At 44.3% G+C, this 16,674-nt stretch overlaps 1 protein-coding gene across 1 annotated transcript in view; it reads right to left on the bottom strand.

Moving 5' to 3' along the window:
* Positions 1–15,397, bottom strand: part of C10H1orf21 (chromosome 10 C1orf21 homolog) — a 230,139-nt gene extending 214,742 nt beyond the window's left edge. Inside the window, exon 1 of the mRNA XM_035722350.1 lies at positions 15,127–15,397. The gene's annotated coding sequence lies outside the window, so the exon portion shown is untranslated. The remainder of the gene's footprint in view (positions 1–15,126) is intronic.
* Positions 15,398–16,674: the final 1,277 nt, after the last annotated feature.

Here is a 16,674-nt window from a genome sequence, read left to right as displayed (position 1 = left end):
GAACCCCCAAAAATCATTATTATAAGATCTAAACAAGGAAGAGAAAACAAGTATGAATCTCACAGGCATTTCATTTCTGGATATACTCATGTTACTTCCTTGCTAATCACGGGAGTTTATTTAATTCTATCTGGTTCCTTTGAAACATGGGTTGGTCTTAGCTATTATAATAAAAAGTGAAAAACCAAAACACTTGCAAGGGATTTTATCTTCACACAGAGCATCCTAAAACTCTCATTTGAGATTATATGAAGGGGAAGTATTTTCTTGACATTAGAACCTAAAGCAAACTTGGTAGAGACCCAAATATAATGAAAATAGAAAGGAGATATAAAGATAGCTTTGGTATTATAAAAACTATCCTCCTAGGGTTTGAAAGGCACACACACATCCACAGATCACAAGATGCGCTGGGGATTCGCCATCTTCACTTTGCACTGACCTTCTGATTTTGATTAGAAGATAGTTTTTCGCCACATTCATGCCCTTGAGACAAGTCTACCAGCCCCCACAGAAAGGAGCCCAGCAGCCTTAGGAGCTTCAGTCGACTCCAAAGCTGAAGGCACACAAACCTAAAGAGGAAAGTGCTACTGGACAGAGATCCCAAGTAGCTCTGCCATAATTTGTGCCTCACTTTGGGGAAGTCACAATTCCCGAGTAAACCAGGCTCCCTGGCAACCAAATGTTTATTTGAATGCTCCTTCCCACCCTATCCCCTTCATCTGCTGTGTCATGTCATGAAAATATCAGTGGAAAGAAGAGGATGTAGCAATGGGAGGATTTTGAAAGCAAACTTCAAAGCGTAATGATAATTATTAGTGCTGGGTCTGATCAGACCACGTCAAATAATGACTCAGATAAAAGACAGGGGGGTGGGCAGCGCTGGGTGGCACAGTCCGTTGAACGCCTGACTCTCAGTTTCAGCTCAGGTCGTGATGGCGGGGTCGTGGGATCAAGTCCCACATGGGGCTCCCCACTCAGCTCGGAGTCTGCTTAGGATTCTCTCTCTCCCTCTCACTCTGCCCCCCACCCCCGTGCACTCTCTCTCTCTAAAATAAATAAATATTTAAAAAAAAAAAGAGGTCAGGGAATGGGTTTCATTTGCTGACATCACAATTTGGGATACATAAGGTAATCTTTGAAGAACAAGGGGGAAAAAAAGGTTTTAAAATTTTGACAAGTTGGAGAAATAGATACATATAATCTCAATACCAGAAGGGAAGATGGGCTACAAAAGTTTTGTATAGGCACAGTCAACACAGGTTTGGGGGGTTCAGGCTAATCGTAAGAATGGGAAACTCGGAGAGGCTTCAAATCAGAAAACAAACAGAACCCAGCCCCGTCAGGTGTCCCATCACCCAGCTGAATCCTTTGAGGCTACCAAGTCTCTGAAAGCACACATCACAGAGGGGGAGAGAGCAAACTTGAACTGATGTTAAAAATTCCCATTGACATAGTGAAGAACCGGCACAAGAGATTCAAGGATTTCCTCTCTGAAATTTTAAGGGTAAAAATACCAACTTTCTAGGATGGGCCGCCATCGAGCAAAAGGACAGAGTATCACCTGAAGTTCTTAAAAAGATACTCTGGAAGAGAAGTTGGGAACATGGGATTTGGGGCCAAACCTTCATGAAAACCCCATCATGTATTTCCCGCAGACTTTCTGACATCATGTTATTTCCTGTGTGGCTTAACCTCTCTGAGTATCAGTTTATTCATCAGTAACACAAAGCCCATATGTAACTCTCACAGGACCACTAAGGAGACTAAATGAGTTCATGTACATGCTGCATCTGGCATATAGCACATGTGTAACAAATGTTTCCTATTTATGATGTTGTCCCTTCAAAAATCATCTCTCTCTGAATAAAGTTTAGAATTGACCATGATGATATTTTGCATAAATGGTTAAAAAAAAATCACTTAAGTGTCAAAGAACCCATGACTCTGTGTTGCTGCACCTGGTGATGTAAGTCACTCGTGTGTGTACACCACACAACAACATAGTTCTTGCTGCCTGACCCAGACACTAAAAAAAAAAAAAAAGTAATTGTCCCTAAATAAGAAATGAAAAAAACCACGTGTTTCATATCTAACAGAAGTCTTTCTCAAGCATAAATTTAATTACTTGAGTTCTGAGTAATCTAGCCTATTCCTGGGTCTGGACTTTTGTTGTTGTTCTCTTTTGTTATGAAATAATCACATACATAAGTACAATTCAATGGATAAAAGCAAAACGAACGTGTCTATGTACCTACCTGTAGAACACTGCAAGCACCTTTGAAGTCCCAGGTGTAGCTATTCCTAATCAGACCCTATCCTTCACCCACAGAAGTAATCACTGTTCTCCTGCATTTTATGTTACTAGTTCCCTTCCTTTTCTTTATAATCTTCCCATATATGAGTCAATCCTTAAAGAATGTGTTGCTTTAGTTCAGCATTTTTTAGAATTTTACATAAATGGAATCACACTGTATTATTCTTCTATCTTGCTTTTCCACTCAACATTATGCTTAAGAGATTCATCCCTGTTGATATGCACCATTGTACGTTATTCTCACTGCTATTTATTATAAATGTATCACAATTTCTTTTCTCAATATACTGGTTAGTAGGCCTATAGACCTATTTCAGTATTTCACTGTAAGCATTCCTACAGATGTGTAAGAGTTTCTAAGGCTGTGTTTCCCAATCTTCTTCATAACCCCACTTATATAAAAAAAATAGTATTATCAGAATGACAAGCTATAAAACCGCTCCCACTCCAGGCTTACAATTTGCTCTGCTACTCCGAAGACTAAGAGGATCAGGGGACCATTTTACAAGGAATTCCAAACTTCTTTCCAAAACCATTATACCAGTTTCCACTGTCACCAGAATCATATGCATATTCCCTGTGCACCAGAATCATATGCATATTCCCTCTGCTCTATATCCTTGCCCAGTGCTTGATGCTGACAGACATTTACCAACCTGGTAGGTATGAAACGGTAGCTCATCATGGTTTTAATGTTAAAACATATTATACCACCTCTATAATCGAAACAGTAGAGAACAGAATAGAAAATGCAGAAAGACAGCCAATTAAATACTTACGGAAATTAAATATATGATAGGGGCACATCTCAAATCAGTAGGGAAGAGATGAGACTTTTTTTTTTTTAAGATTTTATTTATTTATTTGACAGAGAGAGACAGCGAGAGAGGGAACACAAGCAGGGGGAGTGGGAGAAGGAGAAGCAGGCTTCCCCCATGGAGCAGGGAGCCCAATGTGGGGCTCGATCCCAGGACCCTGGGATCAGGGCCCAAGCCTAAGGCAGACACTTAACAACTGATCCGCCCAGGTGCCCCGAGATGAGACTTTTAATAAGTGGTTTGTGACATCTAGATAGCCGTGTAGAAAAAGAGAAAATTGGATCCATTTTCCCACACAACAAAATAAATTCCAAAGGGGTCATATACTTAAATGTTAGTGATAAAACCACACAAGCACTAAAAGAAAATATGGGTGACTCTCTGTAACTGTCCAGAAGGGTAGTCATTATCCACATGTGGCTACTAAGCACTTGAAATGTAGTTAAGTGTGCCTGAGGAACTAAATTGGCAGTTTTAGTTTATTTTAATTAACTTATATTGAAATTTTAAAATACTTAACTCAGTTATTGGAAAGCTTTCATGTACACTTGGGACAACCTGGTTATGTGAATTTATTTTTTCAACAGCAAATTTTATGAAGTCTAAACACAGATCAAGTATTTATTATGAAAATTTAGTGACCAAATTGAAATGTGCTATAGTATAAAACACACATCAGTTCTTGAAAGTTTAGCATGGAAAAAGAATGTAAAATATCTCATTAATTTAAAAATGTTGATTAGTTATTGAAACGATAATATTTTGATAGATTCAATAAAATTATTATTAAATTCTTTTCACCTGTTTCTTTTCATGCTTTTTAATGTGGCTACTAAAAATGTACATATATGGTTTCTACTGGACAGTGCCGCTGTACGGTCTAGAAGGAATTTTTTTTTCTGCATCATGATTCAAAACCAAGAGGCAATAAAAGAAAGACTGATAAAACTGACTAGAACAAAGAAAAAAGTCTGCATTAAAAAAACCAAAATCTGGGTCGCCTGGCTGGCTCAGTCAGAAGAGCATGTGACTCTTAATCTCAGGGTCATGAGTTCCAGCCCCATCTTGGGTATAGATTACTTAAATAAAAACTTTAAAAAACAATAAAAATCAAAATTTAAAAAGAAAAAAAAACAGAATCAGAGAGAAAAGACAAGTGATAAACTGGGGGGAAAAAATGCTGGCACAGCCCATTCACCTGTCCATTCAGTTAAGGAAAAATAATGTTTCAGTCCCAGCTCTATGTTTGATTTGCAAATAAACCTCTACCAACAAAAACAATCATTCCACTACAGTGTAAGAGCAAAAGACTAGGAACAACCCTCTATCCAAATGAATAAAGTGTGGTGTATTTATACACTGGAGTCTCTGCGGTTGTAAAATACAATGAAAAACTTTATATATGGCTCCAGAGTGATCTCTGAAATACAGTGTTAAATGCAAAAAACAAGGTGCAGAACTATAATATGCTACCCTTTTTCCTAAGAAGAAGAAAATGAAGATGTTTGCATACATTAAATAGAAATAGGGCATACGTCACAGAGGTCACACATACACACATATACACAAACACATACCTATACACATACATATGTATATTTTCCTAACTCTGTCCATTGAACAATGACCAGCCCAGAGACGATGAGAACTCCTAACACCCAGACTATGGTCTCTAAATACCATTTACCACTAAAACTGATCAGCAGTAGAAAAAGTACTAGGTAGGTCTGAAATATCTTGTTACACCAGAAAGTAAAAAATATCATCAAAGACCACTATAGTCATGTGAAAAGGATTTAGAAGCCAATTTAAAGAGTCTTCCACATGCCAAAGATAATTAGAGCTTTGAAAGAAGTAAATGCAAGGGATTGAAACACACATATAACCTGTGTTAATATCCATGAGTTCAGAATACTAAAAACAAACAAACAAAAAAAAAACCAACCTCTTACCTCTTTAGTCTTCTTTGGAAAAATGCTAGAAAATCAACACATTTTTCTGAATATTATTTAAGATGAGGGAATAAAACCAAGCATTAATTTTCCTATATAAGCTATACTGAGGTAATGAAATAATTGATGCAGTTCATTTCTTCTTGATAGAAAAACTCCAGCTAACAAATGCAGAATGGATGGCAGGATATCATCATTTTACAACCCTTACTGAAACACTGTATCTAAGCAATGACCATCAATGGTTTTTGAAGGGCCTGGGGAAACTTTATAATGGAGAGATCATGCTGACAACACCTAAATCCACTGATGAGTCTTAACCTCACAAAAGAAGAAACAAGAAGGCACATGTGCCTCCTAAAGTGTTGTCACAGAAGTACATAACACTTTGTATGATGTACTCTCGCCAAACTATCTGATCGAGCTTCCAGTCTAGATCAAACTACCAGCTTACAGGAAATATGAGAAACAGAAATAGTGAAGAACACCAAGAAAGAAGATGCAATTAGCAATCTACAGAATGCAGGAAATCCTACAGAAAAAAATCCCTGTTTCTTCAACAAATAAACTCCCAGGAAAGAAGCAGAAGAGGGAAAAATAGAAAAAGGAAGCCTATAAATAAGGACAGATGCATCTTTCAGGTGTGAAAACTGTCTGAATCCTGAATGTAACAAATTAATCATTAAAAATAATTATGGACCAAAAAAATAATAATGATAATAATTATGGACCAATCAGGAAAATTTGCTTTCTGATTGGGTATCTGATATTAAAAAAATACTGTTGAATTTTTTTAGGCATGATAATGATATTGTGGTTATACTAAAAGAAAAAAAGTCCTATCATTTAGAAATATAATCTAGTATGCATGGGCAAGATGACACAATGTCTGTGATTTGCTTCAGGAAGAACCAGGAGGTGAGGGGAAGGGAATAGGTATGTGTGGCAGGAAGGGGAGATGAGTATGCAGAAAACAGAACTGGCCAGGAGTCGGTAATTAAAGGCCTGACTTTATCATCAGAGAGCTTGGCTTCCAGTCTTGGCACCACCATTTGATGGCTACAAAACCTTGGTCGAGGTCCTAAAGATCCCGAGCCTCAGTTCTGCCTTATCCCTAAAGTAGAGGTAATGGTAGAAGGTTCCTCATAAGGCTGTTGCAAGCATTAAAGAAGATAATTCATGTAATGTACTTAGCACAGTACCCAGGCACAGAGTAAGCTACTCAATACATGTTAGCTTTCATTATTATTATTGTTAATTATTACCATTGTTATTCAAGATCATGAAGCTCGAGTCAAAAGATGGTAGAATTGGGATAGAAGTGCTGAATTCAAAGCCCTGCTTCGTTCCAATACATTATGATGCCTCCCCCACCTCTACCCTGAGTCTCTCAGCGGAGACCGAAAACATGTAAAAATACTCTGCAATAAGAGTCTCTTTTTCACAAGACAAGGCTTTGATGACATCGCTACTCATGGCTTCTAGAATCAGACAATGAGCCATCCTTGGTCATAGTGTCATAACTTCACGTGTCTTTACTGTTAATGGTTTCTCATCTGGTGGCATGTATGCACTCAAGTATTTTAACCCCCTTAAATCAATATGCACACTCATAAATTCACAAGGATTAAACACTGCACTATTTCACCATCCTCCCAAAATATGGCCTCAAATTTTTACTACATCAGATACTGGTGTAAATTACATAAAGCAAACCTCAAAATCCCAACATATCAAACTAACAGTGATAGAACATCAAACATTGCATAGCACAAGCTAACATAGTATTACGGTGCTAAGTACCTGTATCTAGCAATCACCCATAAGGTAAATACTTCCACTTCTATTAAACAACAGAATTACAAATTTTGAGAAACCTCTTCAATATTATTTTACTTCTCTGTTGGACCATGCTGACCATACGCTGATTCGTGACCCACACTCCCTGCTCCCTGACACCAGGCCTACCTGTCTCTCCTGCCTCTCCGAGGGCCTGCACTGTTCATTCTTTTTCCTTGTCCTTTTCCATCCACAGACCTAAATGTCAGTATTGCCTGGAACTCACTGTGCACTTTTCTTGTACTTACTCTCCCTGGGCAATCTCACACCAAACCACATAGCTTCAACCACCAAATTTACAAAAATTCTTTCTTTTCCTTCCTTCCTTTTCTCTTTCTTTCATCCATCCACTCACTCACTCACTCACCAAACATATACAAGGCCCCAGTTGTGTGGTAAGCTGTCATGGGGATATAAGAGAATTAAAAACAGATATAGTCTTACTCTCATGGACTTTACAGTTGGGGGGTGGAGGTGGGCAATCGGTATTTAAAGAACCAAAAAATAAATTTGCAACTATAATAGTAGTTAAGTACATGCATACAAGGGGTATGGTGAAGCTGGAAGACAGAAAAGAGGGATCTAACCTTATCATGGAGGTTAGGGAATAATTCCCTAACAAATGCTCACTGAGATCAAAGCCATAAGTCTGTCCCAAATCTCTCTTCTGAAATCTAGACCAGAATTTCAGTATATCTCCACCTAAAAGAATATAAGCACCTAAAACTCAACATACTCCAAACTGAGTTAATGATCTTTCCTCCTGCTGCATGAATTCTTCATCTCAGCAAAAGACAGAACAATCCATCCCAAAATTTTGCAATTATCCTTTACCCTTTTCTTCGCTCTCCAGTGTCAATCTGTCACCAGGTCCCACCAATCTTGCTTCCTAATACCTTTCCTGTCTGTCCATCTTCTCAATGTTCAGGCATTAATTCAGTTCCCATCAGCTCTTACCCAGTTGGGACCAGAGTTCCCTTGCTCTGACTCTAGTCTCCTACTCACACTTGGAAGGAACTATCTATCATGCAAATGAAGTCTCTCCCCTGTTTACAACCTTTCAATACCTCTCACTGCTTGTATTTTGCAGGAAGTCCAAACTGTTTACCATGAAGCCTTGTGTGGTTCCTCAGCCTCATCTCCCACTGCGTTCTGTCACATGTGTAAACTCCAGCCATCAATCAGGACCCACATCCACATGTCTCCACACCATGCGTGTCTTCCGCCTGAAATGCTCTACTTCATCTTCCCTTTGTCCATAAACTCTTTTATCCCCAAATGCCAGTCTGTGAACTAGTCTATGAATCCATAGTAACGTGAGAAAAATAAAGTTAGAAAGCCAATGTTAGCTGCCCTCCAATATTTTTAGAAATGTAAACAATACCGTAGAGGACTCTTGTGTAGCTTTTGAGTGTCATCCCAAACACCTCCTCCTCTGTGAAGCCTTCTAGGACTTCTTTATTTTGGGGAATCACATAATTTATTGCCCAAACTGGGAGACTTTTGAGGGCCAAGAGGGTATATTAAGACCTATGTGGAACACTGGGCATAGACCAGGGCTGTCCCAGGGAAACCAGGCTGCAAAGTCAGCCTACCTGTAGAGAGAATTGGCTTTCTTCCCTCAACTCCCAAAGCAGCGTCTATTCACCACATATCATGTATTTGTATGTCAATTTACTCACTTGTCTGAGAAGCCCACAAAGACAGGGCCAGGCCTTTTTATCTGTATCTCCAGCATCTCTCCAGTGCCAGGCACGGAGATGACACAAAGTGTCATCAACAAAAGTAAATGTTTGTTTAACAAATTATCTGAGTGAGTAAGAAAGATTAGATGCCTTAATCTTGGCCAACAAAGGAATTTTAAAATTCCCATTATCTTTTCTCATCCCACACTATACTTCCTCATTTGGTCAAATGGAGTTTTGAATGGGAGCAAGGTCTTCACAGAGAAAAATTCTAAGCCTCAGACCACTGACCAGCTGTCAACCAACCAACAGCCACTCACTCAGCATAATATACCCCCGGGGGCAAGACAGAAGATCTTATCATTTGGTGGGGCAGTGAAAAGTACATCACTGAAAACAAAAACTAATACTGAAAGAAACAGACATCAAGTAAGGGTTACAGGCATTCATGGATGGTAAGGGAGGAACCATTCCTATGGTCAGAAAACGGTCAGAGACAGGATCTGAACTGAGACCTGAGATCCCCAGGCGGGGCTGGGGTGGGTGCTAGGGAGGCCACCAAGGATAAGCACAAGGTTTGTTTTGGTTGCTGTGTCTAGACTGCCATGGATTCCTGGCACAGAAACCAGAACATCTGAATTCTCAGCAAATATTAAGGGACTCAAAGAGGCTCCTGGATTCTCATCTCCTTCAACAAAATAGTAATCGTATCTTTCTGAGACATACAGTGAGATATATGTTGCTTCTTCCTTTATAACCTTTTAACTGCAAGAACTGTCACAAAATTATTTTAGGGAAATTGCTTCTGGCAGAACTTTCCGATAGAACTGCCGAAGTCACCCCTTGGCATGTATTAACTATCTGTGTCTTTGAAAAGTTCTCTGCAAACCACAGTCTGGCAGCCTGCAGCATCTCCTTACTCTACACCTGGCCTTTCAATCTTCTTGTGATAGAAACAGTAGTGTCAATAGAGGGGTTCCACTGCAAACAACCATATATAGACCTCTTTGTCAACCTGGGGTTCAGGGGGAGGCTTTCAGGAGTGGCTATGATACACATTAGCATCTGTGATGATTGGTATAAAAAAAATCCCCACACTCCAGCAAAGACTAAACTTCTCATGACCTTTTCCCTACCCGGCTCAGTGGGGAAAATCCTAAGTCACCAAGTGAGGTGGGATATGTCCTAACATAGGGTTTACCAATGAACTAGAACTACTGTGGTATCCATCGCACTCAAATAAAACACAGACTCATCAAAGAAAGGGAATCCTTACCTAAAAACCATTTGCTCTGCTCTGCTTTAAAGCACAGTCTTCCAAAAGCCGAGGAGCACTCAGGATATTGCATAACTAGTGTTGGATCTACTTGTGAAGTACAATTTTATAAAAAGACCAACCCAAGGATGTATGTAATGAGTCAATAGGATATGTTTTTCTAGGAGTTGTCCCCATTAATACTTTTTCTCCCACTGACTCCCTACTGATGGGGCCGACCTAGGTTACAAATTTACAGGGAAAACCAGTAATATTAGATCTTATTAGCTAACAAGCTAATAATATTAGCTAAAGAATCCTTACTTGGCAGAAATGTGTCCTCCAGGCATATAAAATTTTCATGGAGAGCAGTAAAACCATAACAAATGAGAAAAAAAATCTGGTTTAAATTACAGTAATATTTATTTAACCAAAGGAGAAAAAAAGAAGGTAATGAAGATGACATTAAATAAGCCATTCTATTTCTGTCATTAGTCAGTAGATTTTGGTGTACAGCAAAGCCCTAAAATGGTGCCATTATGAAAATCTCTGAAATGCTTTTCAAGATTTATTGTCCAAATCTTTAAAAGTAACAATATCATTGAGATGTTCCTTTATTATCCAACACAGGCTATAAAAGCTAAGCGAAGAAGCAAAATACTTCGGCTATTACTACATGGCTTAAGAACCTTGAAAAATCCAAAACATAGTAAGGTCAAAAGTGAAAACAAAGGCAAAAAGATCCCTACACTCACGGGTGCTCTAATCCCATTTTTCTACAAGGCACAAAGCATGTGGACTTGAACTCATGAATGCTATAAATGCATCTGTTAAGTGGCATGAGCCTGTGAAACAGGCACAGGCAGGTATGTGCTAGAAGATCTAAAGGCTTGATGGAGAGAAGTGGGTGGGAGTAATAAGGGAGGTGTGGGGCCCAAGTGGGACAAGGTAGGGGGGCCCTGGGGGCAGAAGGAAGAAGATCCCCAGAAGCCAGAGGCTATACTGGAACAGGGAGGTGGGTGGAGTCAAGGAGAAAGTGGACCTGGAGATGAGGTTAAAATACTGGACAAGATGATTCAAACATAAAATACCCAAGTGCTGCAGGCAAAAGTAAGGTGGGAGGGTAAGAAGCAGGAGCCTCTATGAATGAAAACCTATGGGACAGAAAGCCATGTTAAAGCTCCAGAAAGGACTAGAAGGTGAAAGGGACCCTGGGCAAAGGAGTAAGGTAAAAGGCAGCCCTAAGAGTGAGAACAGATGTAGGGGCAGAGCCACGGGATGCCAGGAGCCTAGTGAGCTCCCTGCAGGAGACAGGTCTCCACTTTCCTCATGTTAAGTGATTTTAGAGGGAACAGCAGTGACTATTGATTACTGCCTCCCTTGGGAAAACCTGGTAAACCAAGAGCTGGGGCTACCTGAGCCTTCCCAGACCCTCTCCCCCACTCCTAGATCCAGGGACATTCTGGGATTCCAGCATGGGACACCTGGAGCACAAGTTCAGTAAGACAAGGTACATGAGAGTTCTCTGGAAACCACAAAGCGTCCTATGGATACGAGGCATTGTTATTCACCGAACCCCTTAGACTAAAAAGATAAAGACCATAGTCACAAGTCAACACTCACGAGTGAAGAAATATTTGTTAAAGATGGATACTACCTATAATCCCAATCAAGATCCCCCCAAGTAGAAATTCGATTAATGTGAGGGGGACATTACACTTGGTATGTTTACTTGCCTGTTAAATATTCTCCAACAATTAAAAATCCCATCCGAGGCAGAATACGGAGCTCTTAATAAGCTATCATACTGATTTATTGAAATGGAAGTCCGTAGCTAATGTATTTCCAAGGAGTTTTTTGACACATTACAGACCTTAACTAATTAGGTTAATTCAATTCAATTCAATCACTCACTGAGTAACTTCCAAGTACAAGGTATTGTGCTGGCTACTGCGGGGTTTGCAAAGATGACCCAAACCGCCTGCCTTCTAGCCGTCCTCTGGTTGCCTGGCCAACTCATCTTCTCGGTTTCCACTGCAGATCGGGAAGGAGCTACCTCTCCTTTCACAAGTGGAGATGGAAGGCAGTCTTTACATTCTGTGCCTGGCCTACAACCCAGGAAATACATTTTCCAGGAACACATTGCATAAAAAAAAAAAAAAAAGCCAAGGAACTTCTTAATACTTGCTGACGGAGGACGCTGTCGGGTGCTCATTTTTATGTTCATCCTAGCCCAGCTTACATCCAACCACCCTTGTCATTATTGCATAACCATACATGTCAAGTTGTTTCTTGTTGCAACTGTAACTTGTAAAATTAAACTTCAGAACTGAGATAGTCAAGCTAAATAATTGCCTACTTTAAGAATATGTATATGTGTAATTTGTGTGTCACTTTAGATAAGCCCTTGAATTATGAGCTCTTAAAGTCACAACTGTCACCAATTTCTAAAATACAGTTTCAGTGTCGCAATTCCCCCCGCAGACAGGCCCTACCCTTGTCTTCTCAGTTGTCTAAGCAGTATGTTATACTAGTCTATTGCGATCTGCTTTTCATGTTTTAACAAGAACTTAATACAACATTTACTTCTCCCATGCTATGGGACTTCTGAAAGTCCCAAGAAGGACCATAAAATGGCCCAAAGTGTACTTGTATGTGCCTCAGGTAGCATCAAGTTGTACTGATAAGTTCAAGTGAAGCTGGGGATATCTATCACACTTAGGATCCCCCCACCACCATGATATGATCGAGTCCCGGCCTTCTCCTGTCTCTCCTGACCTCATGGGAGGGGCCATGCCAGCCCTCTCTCAGCCTGGGGTGTCTCACTCTCTGAGAGAAAATATCCAGTAGAAAGGGGGCTGGTCATGAAGAGCCTGGAGCAAGCCACTAGAAATGTAACAGTCAAGGCTTGCCTAGTGGAAAATCCGGCACAGTGCTGAGGCACCATCTGCCTGGAAATGAGACTCATAATCGGGCAAACCACCTTCCTCCTTGGTAGGATTTTTCATCCGTCACAGTAAGTAGTACCAATTAACGAACAAGCTCTTGATTTGCACCCTGTGATTCCTCAAGAAGTTCAAACCACTTCAAACAGTGGCCTATTAATTCCCAGAAATCCATGTGAGATGATAAAATAAGATAGGGAGAAAGGGGTGACGGATAAATTACTAGCCAAGAAAACAAAATGATCAGTTTTCTCAAAAGAGTGAAAATGAGTCAGTGCTGCAGAGGGAAGCTTGAACCTCAGGGTTCTTCCAGGATGAACTTTCAATGTTGGGTAAAAGACTTCCACACCAACCAAGGCCATTTTTCTTGGGACATATGCTCCAAGGGAGGTAAGCTTGACCACAGAAGCACCCACTCCTCCTCAGGCATCGGTTCATCCAAGAGCTAAGTTTGCTTGTCTTTGCTGCTTTGCCCAGTGGCCCTCCAGAACTGTTCTCTGAACCCCATTTGTCCAGCAGGAAACGTGAGGGGAAGTGACATTTCAGGGCTGCATTCTGTGATCAGCGAGTAAGTGCTGGTCCCAGCAATGGTTTAACGCAGATAAACACACTCACCTATCACCAACACTTCCCATTTCACAAGGGGCAAAACAAAAATAGCTGATCAAGTCTAAATTAATTTCCATGACTGTTCAATTGTATTTCCAGAGAGCCAACACACATGTTCTACTGGCCCTACAATCCAGCTCTAAAAGTATGAAAAAGGGGAGAAAACCCCCCAAATTGAGCATCTTGGACTGAAAAACCCTTCAAAAATATCACCTTCTCCCCCGACCAGCCCCCACGAGACCTAAATAGCCCAGACCCACACTACCCATGATTTTCTTCTACCCTGGTACATTCCAACTCTACCAAACTAAAAGGTTATTATTAGGTGAAAAGCGAGTCCACCCCCTTGAGTAGGGAGGTTTTCATCACATTTCTCTGTGTAATGAACATGCCACTTCCCCAAACAGTCCATACTGTTTCCTTAAAAAAAAAAAAAGTGTTTCATGGAATCTATGGTGTGTCAGCCCCCCTCCCAACGTCTGAGTCAGAGCAGAGCATGCGTGTGTCTTCAACCAAGATTCTGGATGATCAGGGTGTATCACTTTCAGAGTTGCTCCAATAGCTGAACTTATGGCTCTCTTCCAGCCACACACAACATAAGCACTATCTATTTTAAAACAAATTTCCTAACCCACATGCGATGGAAGATACCTCATAGGGAGGTAGGTTTCCTACTGAAACAAATCGCTTCTATCCCCAACTGTGCTTGTCATCACTCAGGATTAATGCGTGTTTCTGTGTATGTATTTTTATCTTTGACCATGTAACTCCTGGAGCAAAGAAAGCCACCTCAAATTTGACCAACGTGCCTGAGCCAATTCCGAGCTTTAGAAGAGGAATGAATGGGAGATGAGAGCCCTTAAGCCCAGGGACTTCACTCACACAAACAGTAAAGTTGGGGGGAGGGAATCCCTCCGTGGGGGGAGGAGGCAGGGTGGATGATCGGGGAAGGACATCAGCAGCCGTGGCGGCCGCACTTCGCGGACTGCCTGCAGAGGGGAGGGAGATCTCTTCCGTGTACAGTACCCAAGCACCCTCTGCTGCTGCCTCGCATGGGCACGAATAATAAACACACCGAGGTGAGCAAACAGATGCACCGAGGCAAGCCACCCCCAAAAGGTCAAAACTTCAGAAATCCCGGGGATCCCAGCACCCACCCAAGCACATCAATCGGTCGGAGCGGGAGAAGGGACTCGAAGACTCAGCACAGGATTCTGAATTTTGTTTTCTCTTTCCAGATCTGGCTTGCAAAGTACGGTGGCTACATGCACAGCTCCGAGAGGAGCAGGCAGGCTGAGGGCGGCGGGGAGGGGGGGCGGTGCGGGTGGGAAGGGAGGGGTGTCTCACACCAGCCACCCAGGCCTCAATGTGACGAAAGTCGTCAGCAGCCCTAACCGCATCCCAGCCCCTCCGCCCCGGTGAGCAGACGCCCCCACCCCAGCTTCCGTCCCCGCACTAAGCAGCAGCAGCCCCGGGCCGGGCCGCGCGCCCGCAGCGCCACCACCGCGGCTCCCATCCCTTCGGCGCGGCAGCCTCCCCGCAGGCCTCCCTCCCAGCCCACCCGGGCTCGCCGGGGAGCCGAGCCGCGGGGCCACGCCGCCCGCTCCCCCCCCCGCCCGAGGCCGGCGGGGGCCACGCTTACCTTGGCGCTCGCGGGGGGGGCCGAAGGTGGCAAGCCTCCCGCCCCCCGCCCCTTTCCTCCTCGCCTTTTCTCTTCCTCCCTCCTCTCCTCTTCCTTCGGCTCCCCACAGTGAGTCTGGGTGTCCCCCTCCTCCCCGCCGCTCGGAGTAGACGCCGAGAACCCCGGAGCCCGGCCCGCGTGCGTGCGTGCGGGAGGCGACGGCGCGGGGCCAGCTCTCCAGTAACTGAGCGCGGCGCGCAGCTCCCAACTAAAGTGTGAAAGAAGCGGCGGCCGCGGGGCCGCGGCGCGGAACGTTCCCCCCGGGAGTGGGCAGGGAGCGAGCGGGAGCGGGCTGGGAGCGAGCGAGGGAGGGGACCGCCAGGGAGGGGCGGAGGGAGGGAGGGGCCCTCCTCGCCCAGTCACTCACTCGAGGGGCGGGGGCAGCCAGCCACGCCCCCGCCGCCGGCCCCACCCCGCGCCCCGCTCCGAGCTGCAGCCCGTTTCCCTCCCCCGGGGAGGGGCTTGCCGAGACCGCCCGGACGCCGAGCCCCGGGAGGACCGCTCCGGGCGAGCCGGCGCGCGGGGCTGCGGGAAGGGAAGGAGGGCGCCGGCCGGCACAGATGCGCGCGTATGTGTGTGTGTGTGTGTGTGTGCGCGCGCGCGCGCGCGCGCGCGCGCGGGTGTGTGGCAGGAGCCCGCGGGCCGGCGGGAGGGGACACCCTGGCGGGAAAGCTGCGTGCGGGCCCTGTCACACGGGAGGAGGCGCGGGTGTAGCGGGGCAGCTCCGAGGCCGGAGGGCGCAGCTCTGCGGTGGACCCGGCCCACCCCTGGGCCCTGCCGCGGGGCTGCGCCTGCTGGGAGCGGACGGAGGGAAGGCCGGGCACCCTGGGCGCGCTGCGCGGCCCCTCCCCTCCCTGGCGGGATGGCCGCAACGCCGCGGCTCCGGCTCCGCCACCGAATCGCCTCCAGCCTGCCCTGGAGCCGCGGCGCCTTCCAGATGAATGAAGCCCGGGCGACCCGGCGGAAGTGGCCCTGCGGGGGAGAGCTGTGCGCCTCCAGCCCTGGCCGGGGACTTCGCGCCCTGCCCCCCTCCCAGCCCTTCCCGGCCTCTAGGGACTGAAAGGGCGGAGACCGCGAGGGCTGGGCGCGTCTGGGATGGTTGAGGGTCCAGAAAGATCGCCGTTAAGTTTTCTGTGGGCACTTAGAAGAGGCCACCCAATTTCCCAGCCTTTGGGAGAAGCTATTTTATTTTTCCGCCTCTCCTCGGTCATCTCGGGTGTTTCGTGCGAGCACCGAATGGATCTTTCCACATTGATAGCGGTTGGACGTCTTTTGTGCGGCTTCCCCGCGCTTCGCTGCTGCGGCATTGCCCCAGACACGTAAGGAATGCCAGGCCTCCAGAGTGAGGGACGCCCTAGAAAACAAAAGGGGCAAAAGATAACCCCTGGGTCTCGTGGATTGCACATAAACCGAACCATGTCTCACTTTCCAAGATGAAGTTGGAAAATGGAAAAGGACACGTCAGAGCCGTGACAGTGATGAGACACTTAATTGAAAAGCAAATTCATAATTTAGTGTAATGAAATGAGTTAATAACCACCCATCATGGCTGGGAAGTCAGGATTTTTTTTAA

Source organism: Zalophus californianus, chromosome 10, assembly GCF_009762305.2.
Source record: "Zalophus californianus isolate mZalCal1 chromosome 10, mZalCal1.pri.v2, whole genome shotgun sequence".
In the NCBI taxonomy this organism is placed as follows: Eukaryota; Metazoa; Chordata; class Mammalia; order Carnivora; family Otariidae; genus Zalophus; species Zalophus californianus.
This window is presented reverse-complemented; position numbering and strand designations above follow the sequence as displayed.